Source organism: Somniosus microcephalus, unplaced genomic scaffold (genome assembly GCF_052327205.1).
Source record: "Somniosus microcephalus isolate GS21.2 unplaced genomic scaffold, FLI_Smic_1.0 scaffold1027, whole genome shotgun sequence".
Lineage (NCBI taxonomy): Eukaryota > Metazoa > Chordata > Chondrichthyes > Squaliformes > Somniosidae > Somniosus > Somniosus microcephalus.
The window spans coordinates 12501-27500 of record NW_028226214.1 but is presented as its reverse complement, the minus strand read 5'-3'; positions in this window follow the sequence as shown (position 1 = coordinate 27500).

Genomic DNA, 15000 nt, shown 5'->3' with positions numbered 1-15000 from the left:
AACTTCGGGAAGGAAAGTCCGATCCGGTCGGGGTGAACTGCGACTGAACGGGGTGGTGGGGCCGCACAGACCAGTAGCGGGCTTGTGTAGCTGCCTCTTGGCCCGGCCGAGGTACAGCCGTTGGCTGGAGACCGCTTTCCGACTGCTGAGCCGGTGCCGCGGGGACCCACCTTGACGCGCCGGCTGTCCGAGCAAGCCAGGGGCAAGGGGCATCCATAGGTACCAGAAGGGAGTCGGTCCGACACCGGGAAGTCGGGTGCCCGTCGCTCCGAATCGAGCCCGGTGTTTTCGTGCGTGTAACAGGGCGGGCGTTTGGACCCGGTTGTCCGGGAGCGGGTCCCCAACGGCGGGAGATTGCCTGGGTTTGGCCGGCCGGCAGTCGAACGCCTTTGGCTCCGGACTCCCGTGTCCGATTTCGGTCAGGGAGGGCTGGTTGGAAAGCCCCGACGCTGGCGCACACTATATTATCGGCCTGGGCCCCGGCAAGTTCGGGAAAGTGTCGCAGTCCCGTTCCGGCGGCCGCCCCGTCGGTCAGCGGCAGCTTATCGCGGATAACTTCGGGACGGAAAGTCCGATCCGGTCGGGGTGAACTGCGACTGAACGGGGTGGCGGGGCCGCACAGACCAGTAGCGGGCTTGTGTAGCTGCCTCTTGGCCCGGCCGAGGTACAGCCGTTGGCTGGAGACCGCTTTCCGACTGCTGAGCCGGTGCCGCGGGGACCCACCTTGACGCGCCGGCTGTCCGAGCAAGCCAGGGGCAAGGGGCATCCAGTGGTACCAGAAGGGAGTCGGTCCGACACCGGGAAGTCGGGTGCCCGTCGCTCCGAATCGAGCCCGGGGTTTTCGTGCGTGTAACAGGGCGGGCGTTTGGACCCGGTTGTCCGGGAGCGGGTCCGCAACGGCGGGAGATTGCCTGGGTTTGGCCGGCCGGCAGTCGAACGCCTTTCGCTCCGGACTCCCGTGTCCGATTTCGGTCAGGGAGGGCTCGTTGGAAAGCCCCGGCGCTGGCGCACACTATATTATCGGCCTGGACCCCGGCAAGTTCGGGAAAGTGTCGCAGTCCCGTAGCGGCTGCCGCCCCGTCGGTCAGCGGCAGCTTATCGGGGATAACTTCGGGACGGAAAGTCCGATCCGGTTGGGGTGAACTGCGACTGAACGGGGTGGGGGGGCCGCACAGACCAGTAGCGGGCTTGTGCAGCTGCCGCTTGGCCCGGCCGAGGTACAGCCGTTGGCTGGAGACCGCTTTCCGACTGCTGAGCCGGAGCCGCGGGGGCCCACCTTGACGCGCCGGCTGTACTAGCAAGCCAGGGGCAAGGGGCATCCAGTGGTACCGGAACGGAGTCGGTCCGACACCGGGAAGCCGGGTGCCCGTCGCTCCGAATCGAGCCCGGTGTTTTCGTGCGTGTAACGAGGCGGGCGTTTGGACCCGGTTGTCCTGGAGCGGGTCCGCAACGGCGGGGGATTGCCTGTGTTTGGCCGGCCGGCAGTCGAACGCCTATCGCTCTGGACTCCCGTGTCCGATTTCGGTCAGGGAGGGCTCGTTGGAAAGCCCCGGCGCTGGCGCACACTATATTATCGGCCTGGACCCCGGCAAGTTCGGCAAAGTGTCGCCATCCCGCAGCGGCTGACGGGCCGCCGGTGAGCGGCAGCTTATCGGGCATAACTTCGGGAGGGAAAGTCCGATCCGGTCCGGATCAACGGCAGCCGAACGGGGTGGCGGGCCCGCACAGACCAGTGCCTGGCTTGTGTAGCTGCCCCTTTCCCCGGCCGAGGTACAGCCGTTGGCTGGAGACCACTTTCCGACCACTGAGACGGCGGGGCGGGGGGCGGCCTGCACGCGCCGGCTGCCAGAGCAAGCCAGGGGCAAGGGGCATCCAACGGTATCTGAACGGAGTCGGTCCGACACCGGGAAGCCGGGTGCCCGTCGCTCCGAATCGAGCCTGGGGTGTACGTGTGTTTAACAAGGCGGGCGTTTGGACCCGGTTGCCCGGCACCAGTCGAACGCCTGTCGCTCCCGACTCCCGTGTCCGATTTCGTTCGGGGATGGCTCGTTGGAAAGCCCCGGCTCCGGCGCACACTATATTGCCGAAGTGGCCCCGGGCGAGTTCGGGAAAGTGTCGCCGTCCCGCAGCGGCTGACGGGCCGTCGGTCAGCGGCAGCTTATCGGGGATAACTTCGGGAAGGAAAGTCCGATCCGGTCGGGGACAACGGCAGCTGAACGGGGTGGCGGGGCCGCACAGAGCAGTGCCTCGCTTGTGTAGCTGCCTCTTTCCGCGGCCGAGGTACAGCCGTTGGCTGGAGACCGCTTTCCGACCACTGAGACGGCGGGGCAGGGGGCGGCCTGCACGCGCCGGCTGCCAGAGCAAGCCAGGGGCAAGGGGCATCCAGCGGTATCTGAACGGAGTCGGTCCGACACCGAGAAGCCGGGTGCCCGTCGCTCCGAAGCGAGACCGGGGTTTTTCGTGTGTAACGTGGCGGGCCTTTGGACCCGGTTGGCCGGGCGGCAGTGGAACACACACAGACACTCGCATACACTGAGAGAGACAGAGAGAAGATAGAGATACACAGAGTGAGAAAGACAAAGTCAACTCAGTAACTGAAATGTGAAAACTGACAACTGGGAAACCAAAAGTCAGAGTGGCAAATGATGAACCAAGGTGGCAAATGATTAACTGAAAACTTGTCATTCACATTTGGGACGGAATTCAGGATGGGAATGTATTCGGCCGCCTTACCGGGGCTTGGGGGTGCTGCTTTCCCGCTTGTGGAACCGAGTTGGGGTCGTCAAATGGCCTGGTGCATTGTTTGAAACACTGGTTAATGAGTTGTCAAGGTCGGAAATCATAGAACATAAGAGCAGCTCATTAACTGAAATTTTGAACATCGACAACTGGTTAACCAAAAGCCAGAGCGACAAATGATTAACCAAGGAGGCAACTCATTAACTGAATTTCGAACATCGACAACTGGTTAACCAAGAGTCAGAGCGACAAATGATTAACCAAGGAGGCAACTCAGTAACTGAATTTCGAACATCGACAACTGGGTAACCAAAAGACACAGGGACAAATGAGTAACCAAAGGGCCAACTCATTAACTGAAATTTCAAAGAGGCAACTCATTAACTGAAATTTTGAACATCGACAACTGGTTAACCAAATGTCAGAGCGACAAATGAGTAACCAAGCAGGCAACTGATTAACTGAAAACTTGTCATTCACATTTGGGACGGAATTCACGATGGGAATGTATTCGGCCCCCTTACCGGGCCTTGGGGTGCTGCTTTCCCGCTTGTGGAACCGAGTTGGGGTCGTCAAATGGCCTGGTGCATTGTTTGAAACACTGGTTAATGAGTTGTCAAGGTCGGAAATCATAGAACATAAGAGCAGCTCATTAACTGAAATTTTGAACATCGACAACTGGGTAACCAAAAGCCAGAGCGACAAATGATTAACCAAGGAGGCAACTCATTAACTGAATTTCGAACATCGACAACTGGTTAACCAAATGTCAGAGCGACAAATGATTAACCAAGGAGGCAACTCATTAACTGAATTTCGAACATCGACAACTGGTTAACCAAAAGACACAGGGACAAATGAGTAACCAAAGGGCCAACTCATTAACTGAAATTTCAAAGAGGCAACTCATTAACTGAAATTTTGAACATCGACAACTGGTTAACCAAAAGCCAGAGCGACAAATGATTAACCAAGGAGGCAACTCATTAACTGAATTTCGAACATCGACAACTGGTTAACCAAAAGACACAGGGACAAATGAGTAACCAAAGGGCCAACTCATTAACTGAAATTTCAAAGAGGCAACTCATTAACTGAAATTTTGAACATCGACAACTGGTTAACCAAAAGCCAGAGCGACAAATGATTAACCAAGGAGGCAACTCATTAACTGAATTTCGAACATCGACAACTGGGTAACCAAAAGACACAGGGACAAATGAGTAACCAAAGGGCCAACTCATTAACTGAAATTTCAAAGAGGCTACTCATTAACTGAAATTTGAACATCGACAACTGGTTAACCAAATGTCAGAGCGACAAATGAGTAACCAAGCAGGCAACTGATTAACTGAAAACTTGTCTTTCACATTTGGGACGGAATTCACGATGGGAATGTATTCGGCCCCCTTACCGGGCCTTGGGGTGCTGCTTTCCCGCTTGTGGAACCGAGTTGGGGTCGTCAAATGGCCTGGTGCATTGTTTGAAACACTGGTTAATGAGTTGTCAAGGTAGGAAATCATAGAACATAAGAGCAGCTCATTAACTGAAATTTTGAACATCGACAACTGGTTAACCAAAAGCCAGAGCGACAAATGATTAACCAAGGAGGCAACTCATTAACTGAATTTCGAACATCGACAACTGGTTAACCAAAAGACACAGGGACAAATGAGTAACCAAAGGGCCAACTCATTAACTGAAATTTCAAAGAGGCAACTCATTAACTGTAATTTTGAACATCGACAACTGGTTAACCAAAAGCCAGAGCGACAAATGATTAACCAAGGAGGCAACTCATTAACTGAATTTCGAACATCGACAACTGGGTAACCAAAAGACACAGGGACAAATGAGTAACCAAAGGGCCAACTCATTAACTGAAATTTCAAAGAGGCTACTCATTAACTGAAATTTGAACATCGACAACTGGTTAACCAAATGTCAGAGCGACAAATGAGTAACCAAGCAGGCAACTGATTAACTGAAAACTTGTCATTCACATTTGGGACGGAATTCACGATGGGAATGTATTCGGCCCCCTTACCGGGCCTTGGGGTGCTGCTTTCCCGCTTGTGGAACCGAGTTGGGGTCGTCAAATGGCCTGGTGCATTGTTTGAAACACTGGTTAATGAGTTGTCAAGTTCGGAAATCATAGAACATAAGAGCAGCTCATTAACTGAAATTTTGAACATCGACAACTGGTTAACCAAAAGCCAGAGCGACAAATGATTAACCAAGGAGGCAACTCATTAACTGAATTTCGAACATCGACAACTGGTTAACCAAAAGACACAGGGACAAATGAGTCACCAAAGGGCCAACTCATTAACTGAAATTTCAAAGAGGCAACTCATTAACTGAAATTTTGAACATCGACAACTGGTTAACCAAAAGCCAGAGCGACAAATGTTTAACCAAGGAGGCAACTCATTAACTGAATTTCGAACATCGACAACTGGTTAACCAAGAGTCAGAGCGACAAATGATTAACCAAGGAGGCAACTCATTAACTGAATTTCGAACATCGACAACTGGTTAACCAAGAGTCAGGGCGACAAATGATTAACCAAGGAGGCAACTCATTAACTGAATTTCGAACATCGACAACTGGGTAACCAAAAGACACAGGGACAAATGAGTAACCAAAGGGCCAACTCATTAACTGAAATTTCAAAGAGGCAACTCATTAACTGAAATTTTGAACATCGACAACTGGTTAACCAAATGTCAGAGCGACAAATGAGTAACCAAGCAGGCAACTGATTAACTGAAAACTTGTCATTCACATTTGGGACGGAATTCACGATGGGAATGTATTCGGCCCCCTTACCGGGCCTTGGGGTGCTGCTTTCCCGCTTGTGGAACCGAGTTGGGGTCGTCAAATGGCCTGGTGCATTGTTTGAAACACTGGTTAATGAGTTGTCAAGGTCGGAAATCATAGAACATAAGAGCAGCTCATTAACTGAAATTTTGAACATCGACAACTGGTTAACCAAAAGCCAGAGCGACAAATGATTAACCAAGGAGGCAACTCATTAACTGAATTTCGAACATCGACAACTGGTTAACCAAAAGACACAGGGACAAATGAGTAACCAAAGGGCCAACTCATTAACTGAAATTTCAAAGAGGCAACTCATTAACTGTAATTTTGAACATCGACAACTGGTTAACCAAAAGCCAGAGCGACAAATGATTAACCAAGGAGGCAACTCATTAACTGAATTTCGAACATCGACAACTGGGTAACCAAAAGACACAGGGACAAATGAGTAACCAAAGGGCCAACTCATTAACTGAAATTTCAAAGAGGCTACTCATTAACTGAAATTTGAACATCGACAACTGGTTAACCAAATGTCAGAGCGACAAATGAGTAACCAAGCAGGCAACTGATTAACTGAAAACTTGTCATTCACATTTGGGACGGAATTCACGATGGGAATGTATTCGGCCCCCTTACCGGGCCTTGGGGTGCTGCTTTCCCGCTTGTGGAACCGAGTTGGGTTCGTCAAATGGCCTGGTGCATTGTTTGAAACACTGGTTAATGAGTTGTCAAGGTCGGAAATCATAGAACATAAGAGCAGCTCATTAACTGAAATTTTGAACATCGACAACTGGTTAACCAAAAGCCAGAGCGACAAATTATTAACCAAGGAGGCAACTCATTAACTGAATTTCGAACATCGACAACTGGTTAACCAAAAGACACAGGGACAAATGAGTCACCAAAGGGCCAACTCATTAACTGAAATTTCAAAGAGGCAACTCATTAACTGAAATTTTGAACATCGACAACTGGTTAACCAAAAGCCAGAGCGACAAATGATTAACCAAGGAGGCAACTCATTAACTGAATTTCGAACATCGACAACTGGTTAACCAAGAGTCAGAGCGACAAATGATTAACCAAGGAGGCAACTCATTAACTGAATTTCGAACATCGACAACTGGTTAACCAAGAGTCAGGGCGACAAATGATTAACCAAGGAGGCAACTCATTAACTGAATTTCGAACATCGACAACTGGGTAACCAAAAGACACAGGGACAAATGAGTAACCAAAGGGCCAACTCATTAACTGAAATTTCAAAGAGGCAACTCATTAACTGAAATTTTGAACATCGACAACTGGTTAACCAAATGTCAGAGCGACAAATGAGTAACCAAGCAGGCAACTGATTAACTGAAAACTTGTCATTCACATTTGGGACGGAATTCACGATGGGAATGTATTCGGCCCCCTTACCGGGCCTTGGGGTGCTGCTTTCCCGCTTGTGGAACCGAGTTGGGGTCGTCAAATGGCCTGGTGCATTGTTTGAAACACTGGTTAATGAGTTGTCAAGGTCGGAAATCATAGAACATAAGAGCAGCTCATTAACTGAAATTTTGAACATCGACAACTGGTTAACCAAAAGCCAGAGCGACAAATGATTAACCAAGGAGGCAACTCATTAACTGAATTTCGAACATCGACAACTGGTTAACCAAAAGACACAGGGACAAATGAGTAACCAAAGGGCCAACTCATTAACTGAAATTTCAAAGAGGCAACTCATTAACTGTAATTTTGAACATCGACAACTGGTTAACCAAAAGCCAGAGCGACAAATGATTAACCAAGGAGGCAACTCATTAACTGAATTTCGAACATCGACAACTGGGTAACCAAAAGACACAGGGACAAATGAGTAACCAAAGGGCCAACTCATTAACTGAAATTTCAAAGAGGCTACTCATTAACTGAAATTTGAACATCGACAACTGGTTAACCAAATGTCAGAGCGACAAATGAGTAACCAAGCAGGCAACTGATTAACTGAAAACTTGTCATTCACATTTGGGACGGAATTCACGATGGGAATGTATTCGGCCCCCTTACCGGGCCTTGGGGTGCTGCTTTCCCGCTTGTGGAACCGAGTTGGGGTCGTCAAATGGCCTGGTGCATTGTTTGAAACACTGGTTAATGAGTTGTCAAGTTCGGAAATCATAGAACATAAGAGCAGCTCATTAACTGAAATTTTGAACATCGACAACTGGTTAACCAAAAGCCAGAGCGACAAATGATTAACCAAGGAGGCAACTCATTAACTGAATTTCGAACATCGACAACTGGTTAACCAAAAGACACAGGGACAAATGAGTCACCAAAGGGCCAACTCATTAACTGAAATTTCAAAGAGGCAACTCATTAACTGAAATTTTGAACATCGACAACTGGTTAACCAAAAGCCAGAGCGACAAATGTTTAACCAAGGAGGCAACTCATTAACTGAATTTCGAACATCGACAACTGGTTAACCAAGAGTCAGAGCGACAAATGATTAACCAAGGAGGCAACTCATTAACTGAATTTCGAACATCGACAACTGGTTAACCAAGAGTCAGGGCGACAAATGATTAACCAAGGAGGCAACTCATTAACTGAATTTCGAACATCGACAACTGGGTAACCAAAAGACACAGGGACAAATGAGTAACCAAAGGGCCAACTCATTAACTGAAATTTCAAAGAGGCAACTCATTAACTGAAATTTTGAACATCGACAACTGGTTAACCAAATGTCAGAGCGACAAATGAGTAACCAAGCAGGCAACTGATTAACTGAAAACTTGTCATTCACATTTGGGACGGAATTCACGATGGGAATGTATTCGGCCCCCTTACCGGGCCTTGGGGTGCTGCTTTCCCGCTTGTGGAACCGAGTTGGGGTCGTCAAATGGCCTGGTGCATTGTTTGAAACACTGGTTAATGAGTTGTCAAGGTCGGAAATCATAGAACATAAGAGCAGCTCATTAACTGAAATTTTGAACATCGACAACTGGTTAACCAAAAGCCAGAGCGACAAATGATTAACCAAGGAGGCAACTCATTAACTGAATTTCGAACATCGACAACTGGTTAACCAAAAGACACAGGGACAAATGAGTAACCAAAGGGCCAACTCATTAACTGAAATTTCAAAGAGGCAACTCATTAACTGTAATTTTGAACATCGACAACTGGTTAACCAAAAGCCAGAGCGACAAATGATTAACCAAGGAGGCAACTCATTAACTGAATTTCGAACATCGACAACTGGGTAACCAAAAGACACAGGGACAAATGAGTAACCAAAGGGCCAACTCATTAACTGAAATTTCAAAGAGGCTACTCATTAACTGAAATTTGAACATCGACAACTGGTTAACCAAATGTCAGAGCGACAAATGAGTAACCAAGCAGGCAACTGATTAACTGAAAACTTGTCATTCACATTTGGGACGGAATTCACGATGGGAATGTATTCGGCCCCCTTACCGGGCCTTGGGGTGCTGCTTTCCCGCTTGTGGAACCGAGTTGGGGTCGTCAAATGGCCTGGTGCATTGTTTGAAACACTGGTTAATGAGTTGTCAAGGTAGGAAATCATAGAACATAAGAGCAGCTCATTAACTGAAATTTTGAACATCGACAACTGGTTAACCAAGAGTCAGAGCGACAAATGATTAACCAAGGAGGCAACTCATTAACTGAATTTCGAACATCGACAACTGGTTAACCAAAAGACACAGGGACAAATGAGTAACCAAAGGGCCAACTCATTAACTGAAATTTCAAAGAGGCAACTCATTAACTGTAATTTTGAACATCGACAACTGGTTAACCAAAAGCCAGAGCGACAAATGATTAACCAAGGAGGCAACTCATTAACTGAATTTCGAACATCGACAACTGGTTAACCAAATGTCAGAGCGACAAATGATTAACCAAGGAGGCAACTCAGTAACTGAATTTCGAACATCGACAACTGGTTAACCAAGAGTCAGGGCGACAAATGATTAACCAAGGAGGCAACTCATTAACTGAATTTCGAACATCGACAACTGGTTAACCAAAAGACACAGGGACAAATGAGTAACCAAAGGGCCAACTCATTAACTGAAATTTCAAAGAGGCAACTCAATAACTGAAATTTTGAACATCGACAACTGGTTAACCAAAAGCCAGAGCGACAAATGATAAACCAAGGAGGCAACTCATTAACTGAATTTCGAACATCGACAACTGGGTAACCAAAAGACACAGGGACAAATGAGTAACCAAAGGGCCAACTCATTAACTGAAATTTCAAAGAGGCTACTCATTAACTGAAATTTGAACATCGACAACTGGTTAACCAAATGTCAGAGCGACAAATGAGTAACCAAGCAGGCAACTGATTAACTGAAAACTTGTCATTCACATTTGGGACGGAATTCACGATGGGAATGTATTCGGCCCCCTTACCGGGCCTTGGGGTGCTGCTTTCCCGCTTGTGGAACCGAGTTGGGGTCGTCAAATGGCCTGGTGCATTGTTTGAAACACTGGTTAATGAGTTGTCAAGGTCGGAAATCATAGAACATAAGAGCAGCTCATTAACTGAAATTTTGAACATCGACAACTGGTTAACCAAAAGCCAGAGCGACAAATGATTAACCAAGGAGGCAACTCATTAACTGAATTTCGAACATCGACAACTGGTTAACCAAAAGACACAGGGACAAATGAGTAACCAAAGGGCCAACTCATTAACTGAAATTTCAAAGAGGCAACTCATTAACTGTAATTTTGAACATCGACAACTGGTTAACCAAAAGCCAGAGCGACAAATGATTAACCAAGGAGGCAACTCATTAACTGAATTTCGAACATCGACAACTGGGTAACCAAAAGACACAGGGACAAATGAGTAACCAAAGGGCCAACTCATTAACTGAAATTTCAAAGAGGCTACTCATTAACTGAAATTTGAACATCGACAACTGGTTAACCAAATGTCAGAGCGACAAATGAGTAACCAAGCAGGCAACTGATTAACTGAAAACTTGTCATTCACATTTGGGACGGAATTCACGATGGGAATGTATTCGGCCCCCTTACCGGGCCTTGGGGTGCTGCTTTCCCGCTTGTGGAACCGAGTTGGGGTCGTCAAATGGCCTGGTGCATTGTTTGAAACACTGGTTAATGAGTTGTCAAGGTAGGAAATCATAGAACATAAGAGCAGCTCATTAACTGAAATTTTGAACATCGACAACTGGTTAACCAAAAGCCAGAGCGACAAATGATTAACCAAGGAGGCAACTCATTAACTGAATTTCGAACATCGACAACTGGTTAACCAAAAGACACAGGGACAAATGAGTAACCAAAGGGCCAACTCATTAACTGAAATTTCAAAGAGGCAACTCAATAACTGAAATTTTGAACATCGACAACTGGTTAACCAAAAGCCAGAGCGACAAATGATTAACCAAGGAGGCAACTCATTAACTGAATTTCGAACATCGACAACTGGGTAACCAAAAGACACAGGGACAAATGAGTAACCAAAGGGCCAACTCATTAACTGAAATTTCAAAGAGGCTACTCATTAACTGAAATTTGAACATCGACAACTGGTTAACCAAATGTCAGAGCGACAAATGAGTAACCAAGCAGGCAACTGATTAACTGAAAACTTGTCATTCACATTTGGGACGGAATTCACGATGGGAATGTATTCGGCCCCCTTACCGGGCCTTGGGGTGCTGCTTTCCCGCTTGTGGAACCGAGTTGGGGTCGTCAAATGGCCTGGTGCATTGTTTGAAACACTGGTTAATGAGTTGTCAAGTTCGGAAATCATAGAACATAAGAGCAGCTCATTAACTGAAATTTTGAACATCGACAACTGGTTAACCAAAAGCCAGAGCGACAAATGATTAACCAAGGAGGCAACTCATTAACTGAATTTCGAACATCGACAACTGGTTAACCAAAAGACACAGGGACAAATGAGTCACCAAAGGGCCAACTCATTAACTGAAATTTCAAAGAGGCAACTCATTAACTGAAATTTTGAACATCGACAACTGGTTAACCAAAAGCCAGAGCGACAAATGTTTAACCAAGGAGGCAACTCATTAACTGAATTTCGAACATCGACAACTGGTTAACCAAGAGTCAGAGCGACAAATGATTAACCAAGGAGGCAACTCATTAACTGAATTTCGAACATCGACAACTGGTTAACCAAGAGTCAGGGCGACAAATGATTAACCAAGGAGGCAACTCATTAACTGAATTTCGAACATCGACAACTGGGTAACCAAAAGACACAGGGACAAATGAGTAACCAAAGGGCCAACTCATTAACTGAAATTTCAAAGAGGCAACTCATTAACTGAAATTTTGAACATCGACAACTGGTTAACCAAATGTCAGAGCGACAAATGAGTAACCAAGCAGGCAACTGATTAACTGAAAACTTGTCATTCACATTTGGGACGGAATTCACGATGGGAATGTATTCGGCCCCCTTACCGGGCCTTGGGGTGCTGCTTTCCCGCTTGTGGAACCGAGTTGGGGTCGTCAAATGGCCTGGTGCATTGTTTGAAACACTGGTTAATGAGTTGTCAAGGTCGGAAATCATAGAACATAAGAGCAGCTCATTAACTGAAATTTTGAACATCGACAACTGGTTAACCAAAAGCCAGAGCGACAAATGATTAACCAAGGAGGCAACTCATTAACTGAATTTCGAACATCGACAACTGGTTAACCAAAAGACACAGGGACAAATGAGTAACCAAAGGGCCAACTCATTAACTGAAATTTCAAAGAGGCAACTCATTAACTGTAATTTTGAACATCGACAACTGGTTAACCAAAAGCCAGAGCGACAAATGATTAACCAAGGAGGCAACTCATTAACTGAATTTCGAACATCGACAACTGGGTAACCAAAAGACACAGGGACAAATGAGTAACCAAAGGGCCAACTCATTAACTGAAATTTCAAAGAGGCTACTCATTAACTGAAATTTGAACATCGACAACTGGTTAACCAAATGTCAGAGCGACAAATGAGTAACCAAGCAGGCAACTGATTAACTGAAAACTTGTCATTCACATTTGGGACGGAATTCACGATGGGAATGTATTCGGCCCCCTTACCGGGCCTTGGGGTGCTGCTTTCCCGCTTGTGGAACCGAGTTGGGGTCGTCAAATGGCCTGGTGCATTGTTTGAAACACTGGTTAATGAGTTGTCAAGGTAGGAAATCATAGAACATAAGAGCAGCTCATTAACTGAAATTTTGAACATCGACAACTGGTTAACCAAGAGTCAGAGCGACAAATGATTAACCAAGGAGGCAACTCATTAACTGAATTTCGAACATCGACAACTGGTTAACCAAAAGACACAGGGACAAATGAGTAACCAAAGGGCCAACTCATTAACTGAAATTTCAAAGAGGCAACTCATTAACTGTAATTTTGAACATCGACAACTGGTTAACCAAAAGCCAGAGCGACAAATGAGTAACCAAGGAGGCAACTCATTAACTGAATTTCGAACATCGACAACTGGTTAACCAAAAGACACAGGGACAAATGAGTAACCAAAGGGCCAACTCATTAACTGAAATTTCAAAGAGGCAACTCATTAACTGAATTTCGAACATCGACAACTGGTTAACCAAATGTCAGAGCGACAAATGATTAACCAAGCAGGCAACTGATTAACTGAAATTTTAAAATTGACAACTGGATAACCAAAAGTGGGAACTCATGCTTCGGACGGGCTTACATACGGCAGGCTGACGCCCGGCAGAGGCCCGGGCTTCGCCTCCCTTGCGTAAGCGACCGTCTCCGAATCGATTAAAGGCGTAAAATCGGAGTTCAGAGCGGGAAAAATTTTTCCCGAAAACGGCCGGAAAAAAAAAAATGTCTCCTTTTCCGCCGAGCAGGGTGGCATTCGAACGGGCACGGGAAGCCGCGTCTAACGGTGTAAAAACGGCTTGGCTCCGACGCGGGAGTGCGGAGATATGGCCGTTCAAAGTTGTACTGGAAGTCCGGAAGGAGAAAAATTTGACTGCCTGTAGCCGAAAAAAGTTCCAGCGGTCGGTCACAAAAGTCAAATCCGTCCCGCTGATTTGACACTTGTCATTTCTGGCAGGGGGGATTGGCGGGGTACCTGGAGAATGGTAGGAGGTGGTTTTTCGAGACTTTGTCTGTTTTCCAGATTACTGTCTAGGGCCTCCAGGTCTGCAGAGACCGACCCGGGCTGCCGTCCAACCGACTTTTAACCCTTTTTGGGTGGAAATTTATTTCCATTTTTAACCAATTTTCGGGTTTTTGGTCGGGCTTAAAAACGGCAGCCTGACGCCCGGCAGAGGCCGGGGCTTCGGCTCCCTTGCGTAAGGGACCGTATACGAAACGATTAAAGCCGAAAAATCCGAGTTCAGAGCGGGAATTTTTTTTCCCGAAATCGGCCGAAAAATAAAAAAATTCTCCTTTTCCGCCGAGCAGGGCGGCATTCGAACGGGCACGGGAAGCCGCGTCTAACGGTGTAAAAACGGCTTGGCTCCGACGCGGGAGTGCGGAGATATGGCCGTTCAAAGTTGTACTGGAAGTCCGGAAGGAGAAAAATTTGACTGCCTGTAGCCGAAAAAAGTTCCAGCGGTCGGTCACAAAAGTCAAATCCGTCCCGCTGATTTGACACTTGTCATTTCTGGCAGGGGGGATTGGCGGGGTACCTGGAGAATGGTAGGAGGTGGTTTCTCGAGACTTTGTCTGTTTTCCAGATTACTGTCTAGGGCCTCCAGGTCTGCAGAGACCGACCAGGGCTGCCGTCCAACCGACTTTTAACCCTTTTTGGGTGGAAATTTATTTCCATTTTTAACCAATTTTCGGGTTTTTGGTCGGGCTTAAAAAACGGCAGCCTGACGCCTGGCAGAGGCCGGGGCTTCGGCTCCCCTTGCGTAAGGGACCGTATTCGACCCGATTAAGCCCCGAAAATGGATCCAAATGTCGGCCGACCAAGTAAGCTTGCTGGGGAGAGAGACTAAGTGCCGGGCTGGGCACCTCATTAACCAGTGAAAAGTTTTGGCTGCTGGAGAGACTAAGTCCCAGCCTGGGCACATCATTAACCATAAATGAAAAAGGCGAGGCCGAGTCTGGTGCATGGCTAACTGATTAACCAAATTGGCAAGGCCCGGGCTGAAAGTGAATGAGCGACCCGTGGCCAGGGGGCTGGAATGCGGGAGAGAATCCAACCCCCAAAATATGGAAGTCCGATGAGAAAATATTCGGCCGCCTTTTGCGGGCCTCGGGTGTTGCTTCCCGGCCTGGGAAAGTGAGTTGCTCCCGCCGAATTGACATGTGCATTTAACGATTTCGAGACATGATTAACCAAAACGCGGAAGTCCGATGAGAAAATATTAGGGCCCTTCAAGCGGGCCTCCGGTGATGCTTTCCGG